Source organism: Triplophysa rosa, linkage group LG20, assembly GCF_024868665.1.
Source record: "Triplophysa rosa linkage group LG20, Trosa_1v2, whole genome shotgun sequence".
Lineage (NCBI taxonomy): Eukaryota > Metazoa > Chordata > Actinopteri > Cypriniformes > Nemacheilidae > Triplophysa > Triplophysa rosa.
In genome coordinates, this window is record NC_079909.1 from 19,085,462 (window position 1) to 19,093,020 (window position 7,559).

At 42.9% G+C, this 7,559-nt stretch overlaps 1 long non-coding RNA gene across 2 annotated transcripts; it reads left to right on the top strand.

The window, feature by feature from the left end:
- Positions 1 to 629: 629 nt before the first annotated feature.
- On the top strand, positions 630 to 6,718 carry LOC130571372 (uncharacterized). Of its 2 annotated transcripts, XR_008965073.1 has the most exons (5): positions 630 to 892; positions 1,188 to 1,261; positions 1,544 to 1,623; positions 2,574 to 2,733; positions 4,742 to 6,718. It is a non-coding gene; the product is annotated as an uncharacterized LOC130571372 (long non-coding RNA). The 2 variants fall into 2 exon arrangements; XR_008965074.1 differs by lacking the exon at positions 1,544 to 1,623 and having other exon boundaries at positions 2,566 to 2,733.
- The last annotated feature ends 841 nt before the right edge of the window (positions 6,719 to 7,559 follow it).

The following is a 7,559-nucleotide window of genomic DNA, read 5'->3' on the forward strand; positions in this document are numbered from 1 at the left end:
AGCAGATAGCAGTGGGCTGAATGCACCTGCCCGATACACTTGGTTAACTCCTGCACTCGGTCGCATTCATGCAGAGCGTCTTCTGAAGGAAGCCCTGCTTCAGCGGCCTCTCTTCTGTTTCTCACCGCCGCCTTTCAAGTGACACCAGGCTGATGAAAGTGGAGGGAAAAAAGGAGACAGCAGAGGCAGGGAAAGAAAGAGCGAGTTGCGAAATGAAAGAGTTGACTTGTTTCCCTGGAGGGGGGTTTCCCTTCGCCGGCGTGTGAAGTGATGCCCTGAGTGATTCATGGGAAATTTACACATCGAGCGCGAATGTGAAAATGCCCCTCGGCTCACATTAAAGATTGGGTTTTAATATCTGACTAATACAAAGCCTTAATAAGATCCCTTTTTCTGCCCCGTTCCTCCTTTCCATGGTTTATTAGGGAATTGATGAAAGAAGCAGCTGGCCAACGTCTGGCTTCGTATTTATTCACAAATGGATTCGAAAATTGCCTGTATGCAAATGGTTTTGTGGGGCAAAGCTTAATACCTTAATTTCTGTCTCTGAAAAGGAACAGAATTGTCAAGGGTTGAGCTGCAAACCTCATCTGATGCAACCGAAGGTGTTCTTCAAAAATTAATAGTTTACCTCTGACGATTGCCATTGAACAGGCGGATCCCCCTAGGAAGAATACATGTTTTCTTTCAGGAAGTTCTCCTTAAGTTTCTTTCCTTGCTTCATTTTTACAGGTTGTTTTCACTTGCCATGGCGTTCTTCTGAAAACTTGACTTTTTCCATGTCATACTTCTTGCCCTGCTTTTATGTTCAGCAGCTTTGGAGAGAGTGGGACTGTCAGAGGGAGACGGCACTTGATTAAATCTGCCTCCCGCTGAGCTTTGATAATTTCAAGTAAGGAAAACACAACAGGACGTGATTTAATATTCAAACACATTCTTCTACATTCTAAAAACGAAGAATTACAGACAACAGCCATTGTTTGGTCCAGATGTTGAACATTACATTTCACCCAAGATTATTCATACTTTTCATGGCTTTTAATATACAGTAGTATGGTGCTCAACAAAGCAGACATGTTCTGAAACATGTAAATCTTACTTCCATCAGAATTTACATTTTCATATTTACCACACAATAATAAAACGCTTGGTTGTTTTTAACCCATGGTTTGACCCATAATTGTCAGTATTACAGAGCCGTCGATCAAGACCGGGGTGGAAAATGGAGGAATGCTGAACCTACAGCAAAGCTTCGTTTACGGTAAAAAAGTTCACTTCCTTTTCATTAGCTCAGATCTTCTGCAGATGACAAGTTTCAACCCCTGATTGGGTGCAATATGGACAAAACCATATGTTGGGTTTAAATTAACCTGGCTTGTTAAACCAAAAAGATCCATCACATGTGAATTTATAACCCAACAGTTAATTTTGTCCATATTGCACCCAACCATGGCTTGAAAACAACCAAGAATTTTTGGAGTGCACATTGTCTTGCTTCTTAATGTTGTGTGTTGCGTTCCTGAACAATGAATGTTTCTAATAGTTTTCCAAGGTTTGTGTATCTCCAAAGTTTGAAAAGCTGGATTTCATAATCACACAGTGACTGCGCATAAGGATTTAAAGGTGAATCAAATATCTCAAAACATGCAAGAAGTCATTGGTCATCCTGTAAACACAATATTAAGAGCCAAGGTTATGTAAACTTTTAACCTGTCTGATTTGTATAAATTTGCTTCTTTTGTCTAGAATAATGCTGCATTGTGTAAAATAGTTACTTTATTGGTGCATATGGGACTAAACATATTCAAGCCTACAATGTCTTGTGTTATATGGGAAAACTGATATTTTGAACGTACACTATTTAGCGATATTGGAAACAAAAAAAGTTGCAAGTCCATGTTTCTTGGGTGGAATGATTACCATTCATATAACCAGGGGCGGTCCTAGACCATTTGGTGCCCTAGGCGAGCTTGACTGATGGCGCCCCTTCCCCACGAGAAAAGAACTCATGTCCAAAGAAGTTTAATTTATTTTTTATGTCAAAGTATTGTTGTAGATAGATGGATGGCAAAAACTCTCGAAAAAAATAAATAGACATTATAATTTTAATTATATATATTTTTCTCGCCGCATATTTGGCGCCCCTCACTATATGGCACCCTAGGCAAGCGCCTATGTCGCCTGTAGGAAGGACCGCCACTGCATATAACCTCAGTTTTACTACAAATATCATGTTTAAACTATGGTTATTTTTTGTAAGGGATAAGTGCAAAAGGCAAAATACAACACATTGATAACTTGAAATTCCATTTGGCCTGGTGAATATGTGTCATATGATGTATTCCTTTAATTAGACTAGCAATATATTGAAAAACTAAATGTAATATTTATGATACATCTTATTTATATTACTTATTATTTCAATAATATCTAACCTGACCTGTTGTATTGTGAATATAGAAAGCTAGCATTAGCCTGTGTGAGAATGATTTTATAGTTCACGGGTTCTTCCATACTGTGTTTATTTAGCATATGGCAGATACAACATGTTCTCATTTTGTTCAGTGTTGCAGGGCCACCATTGTGATGTTCAGCAACCTCATCTGCGCCAATCTGCCAACCAAAACCACGACAGACGCCGTCGCTCGTCGCTAACCCCGAAAACAGCTCAAACTCACAATCGTGTTGATAGAAGATGAACAAATGCTTGCTGAGAAACATGACAAAGCTGAAGTGAGTCAGAGACACTGCTCAATGAAGTCAATGGACTTTCATGATCTCTGGCATACGTTTGACGCGCTCAAAGGCCTCTCGCTCGGAGGGGTTTATCGCCCCCCTCATCTGACGCTAAAGTGGAGATGATGTGTAGGATTACATTGATGGCTTTCATCAGCTCCTAACCCAACAGCAGCCTCATGAAAGGGAATATAAGGTGTAGCGCTGGTGTGTGCGGGACGGCTCTGTGATGTGTCCTTCCCAATCATCCTCACCGATAAACTTCGCTAAGGGCTCAGCCGATGAAGGTGGCAGTTCTTTTCGTTTTATAATTGTCTTTATTTCAGAGCCGTTGATCGGGGTTGAAAGTGGAGGAACGCTGCTCCTATGGCAACGCTTTGTTTACGGTAAAAGAGTTCACTTCCTGTCAGCCAACTCCCGTTTCATCAGATGGCTTCAACTTTTGCACATGACAGCAAAGTTCCTAAATTGGTCCGAAACGCCGCAGCCACGCGTCTCCCGCTCGGGGTTGAATAACAAAGAGTTAGCTGTAAATAGTCATTCTGTCATTGGGCCGATATCATCCCGTTCAAACAGGAGTGTTCGCTCGCTGAATCCCGCTTTAATTAAACGGGGGTTAGGTGAAGGGTGTTGAGCGCAGATGGTACAGGAGTGCGTGTGGTTTTGTGAATAGAAGTGTGTGCGAGCACCTTAATCGCTTCCTGCGGGAATCAAGTGAAGTGGCGGGCGCAGTCGCGCTATGACATTTTTATTGCATTTATAATGTCTGTATACACAGCGGCACGAGGAGCGAGTCGGGGAAAGAGAGAGGGAGACAAAATCGTTGGCTGTCACTTTGGAATCCCTCACCGCGCTTCCGGCCCCTCACTTCTGTCAATCATATCCGTGAAAAGGGCACTGGCTTTTAATACGTTGAATGACAATGATTTTTTTAATAATAATAAACTGGATCCATTGGAGGCGCGGGCGGGGGCATCCCTTTATATTCTGACATTTAAGATAAGCAAACTTTCTCATAACGTCAACACGGATAACAAATACCCTAGAATAGCGCACAGTTGCCCTTTCGTGGGATTTGCGCAGCTAAGAGAGTTTGAAGCTGTCTAATTATGGCGAGTTTAAGCATCGCGTTGGTCAAACTTCCACTGAGCTCAACTAGGCGGTGAGTCATGTGGGAGGCGTCCTGTACGGGAGGACTCGTGTGAGAACAGTTTCCACCCTTACGAAAATGAACAATGCTAACTGACAAAATACTAGGAAAAATGTAATTGCTCAGAAATCGGTTTCATGCTGTTCTGGCTCATGTAAGTGTCAACTTTGTCTCATGTTCTGAAGCGTAACAAGAATAGACGCAAATGAGGCAATTGAGGTACTTGATAATAAAAATAATGTGGGTTGTATAGCTCAGGTGGTCTTGGAAGAACTTGAGTTTAAGTTTATTGTGAAGTCTCTGACTTTATCTTGACAAATCCAGGTAAAGTTTGAGACTTTGTTGAGAACAATTTTCTTTCGCAATCTACTGGAGAAATTGACGAGGCTTTTCTCTAATGCAACAGAAAATTTTAAGGTAGATTCTTATGATAGTTGTCAAATCTACAAAGTGAAAGTGTAGTGACTTGTCATTTAAATATATTATTCGTCATTAAATGAATACAAAATGTATAGTTTTGTAAAATATAATTAAAGAACCAAAAAAAATAAACATTTTGCCATCATTTATTCACCCTCATGGAGTTCAAAATCTGTGACACTTTCTTCTGTGGAACACAAAAGAAGATATTTTGAGAAATGTCCATGCAATGGAAGTCTGGGGTTCAATGTTGTTTAGTTACCAACGTTCTTCAAAATGTCTTCTTTTGTTTTCTGAAGAAGAAAGAAATGAGTTAATGATGACAGAATTTTCATTTTTGTGTAAAAGATTTTACCATGGTAATGTTCTTCAAGGATTAACCTGTACATAAAAATAACAAAGCCTGTTGATGTGATAACATTTCTCTTCCCACAGGCGTTCACAAGACTTCTTCGACTCTGGCCTTCGGTGAAGTGTTTCGAGGTCGTGTGTGAAAGAGACTAACAGAATAAAGTGTAACAGCCTCTTGAAGGGCTCGGCTCCTCTTTACAGACAGATGGACCAGAAAGTGAGAGAGAGGACACCTGCTGGTCCACACTGCTACCCCCCTTCCCGATTCTTCTTTTCTCTTCTCTCTCTCTCTCTCTCTCTCTCTCTCTCTCTCTCTCTCTTTGCATTAGAATTCAGCTTCTCGTCTGACTGAGTGGGTTACTGAAGCGTGTCACAGTAAGAACCGGCGAATGATAATGAACTGAACGTGTGCGAGAGGGTGGGGCCGAGGGTGGAGATTGGAGAGGATTCCGGTAAGCAGCTTCTCGCTGCGAGAGAAAGAGAGCGAGAGACGAGGCTGTCGACTGAATCACCAACACCTCCGCCACTTCACCACCCCTTTCTCTCTCCGCTCGGCACGGGGGAGTGAGTGTGGGTCGGGACGCCCCGCTACGTTCCCTCTCCCCCTTCGCCGTCCTCCACCGGCAGACCCACTTCTCCAAATGAATCCATTCATCATATTCTCTTTTTGTCATTTTCATGTCAGCCTCCCTCTGCTGTATTACGGTTATCATTATTTTATGTTCTCTCTCCCTTGTTCTTTTTTCAAGCTCTCCCACACGCCGCTATCCCACTCGTTTTGTCACGGCCGAGGAAAAGAAAATGATCGGCCGGAGAGCCCGGAGAGGCAAAGACGAACGTTGGAACGAGAAGAGCTGTGTCCGGACGGGGAGCGAAAAAGTAAGAGGCGGCACTGGCAGAAGCCTCTTCGTTGGCCGGTCCCCTCCGTCTGATGGATTATCCCGAGTGGAGAACTCCGAACAGGGACAAAAAGAGAAGAAAAGAGCAGCACTGAAAACACGTTTGGAGAGGGACTTTGTGAAGAATTGATCTTTTTCTTTTCTAAAATATAAAATTCTGATATTTCTCCGTTCAACTTGCTCTCCTGTGTTTTAGTTTCTTCGTTCCGAACGCTCCCCCCGTCTTGTTCGGGACGTTTTGGGTGCTCATTGTGAAGAATTCTCTGGACTGTGTGCTGAAAAGCACTTTTCAATCGAACGAATTCCTTTCTAAACCCCTAAAAGAGCTTTTTTCTTCTTGTGCTCTCTCCTTTTGAGACCAAAATAATTGGAGCTGCAGACTCCACTGTAATCGTGCCATAGGAGCAAGTTGGGCCAATCCGGACGCAACACCTGGAGCCATTTTCTTCCCAAATCACTTCATTATATCGAGGGGGGCACCAACCACCCAAGCCTTGGGTCTTAGTGATCCGGATGTGCTGGAGAGAAAGTAAATAAGAAATGGAGAAAGAGAGACCTCCAAGAAGATGAAAGCAGAGGTGATATTTTCAGAACAGAAATGGGTGAAGAGAAAGTCGGCCATATCTGAGAAGACGTCACAATGAAGGACAGATTGGTTTCTGAAACAATACGCTGAAAAGTTGCAGTGTAGACGCACAACACAGTTAGAATAGATGAATTATCTCTTCTGTTACTGCCAAGTTTTAAGATAAAGCGTTGTGCGTTTTCCACTCACAGAAGAAACTCGGCCAAGTCTGGGATCCTTTTTTTCTCACAGTATTGTACTTTTTCCCAGCCTTTCTCCCCCCATGTTAAGTCATTCACTGGGGTACTTTGCACCCCCCCTCGCTGCTAGCTGAAAGCTGTTGATCGCTAATCCACGGCTATTTCATCAGATCCTCTCACTGATTTCTACATTGATTTGCCGTCTACTTCAGAACCTCTCCGGCTCCCTCCTCTCGCCTTTTCACTTTCCTTCATCCACTTCTCGCTCTCTCTCCCCCTCCCTCTCTCTCTCTCCCTCCCTCCCTCTCTCTCTCTCGCCCTGCCTCATTGTCTCTGTGTGCGGCAACGGTGCCTCTGGAAGCCAGTCTGTTTCACCGCTCGCCCGATAGAGGAAGGAAGAGGTGAGTCCCGTCAAACGCATCCCAATCTCAATCTCTCTGACTGTCAGCATCTATCACCGTCTCCATGTTGATTCATCTCAAAGTCTCCATTGTCCTCCAAAGTGTGATTTTGTGTTTTTGTTCATTGTTTTGTAGGTCTGTGTGTTTGTGAGAGTAAGTATAAGCTGTGCTGGTGTGTGGTTGTTGGGTTCTGGTTTGGGACGGGGGTGTTACACTGGTGTAAGTGTTGCAGGTGGGCAGGTGTTTTTTGGTGGAGGTGCAGTTTTGAGCTTGTTACTGGAGAGTGTGTGTGTGTGTGATCGGGATGCTTTGCAGCGGTTGGAGCGTTGCCGTGGTTGCCTTTTCTCCCGGTTCAGTTTGCAAAGAGCCCTCAGGGTTTAAACTGCTCTGCGGATGAGAATCAGTGACCAGTGCTAAATATGCACCCATGCAGAGCCACACAACTCATGCACATATATCACAACTCATATATACATGTACTTACAGATATATGTGTATATATAAATACATATATATGATCTAGATATTAGGTTCAGGTTATATATAGGTATATATTAGATATGTATATATATATATATATATGAAATAGAAAAAAATTCTGTGTGGGGACACATACCCACACTCACACAAATCTCACGGATGTGCATTTCACGATGGCAAATTTAGGTGTTTCCCCAGGGCTTGACAGAAATAGATCCCAATGCTAAATCAGGACAGGCACCAAGACTCCACAGAAAAAAAGGTGTTACGCGCAGTCAAGCTTCCGTGTAAAATGGAAACGGAATAAATAGACAGGATTCTGCTGGAGACAATGGAAAGATTTAGGTTTAGTAAGAC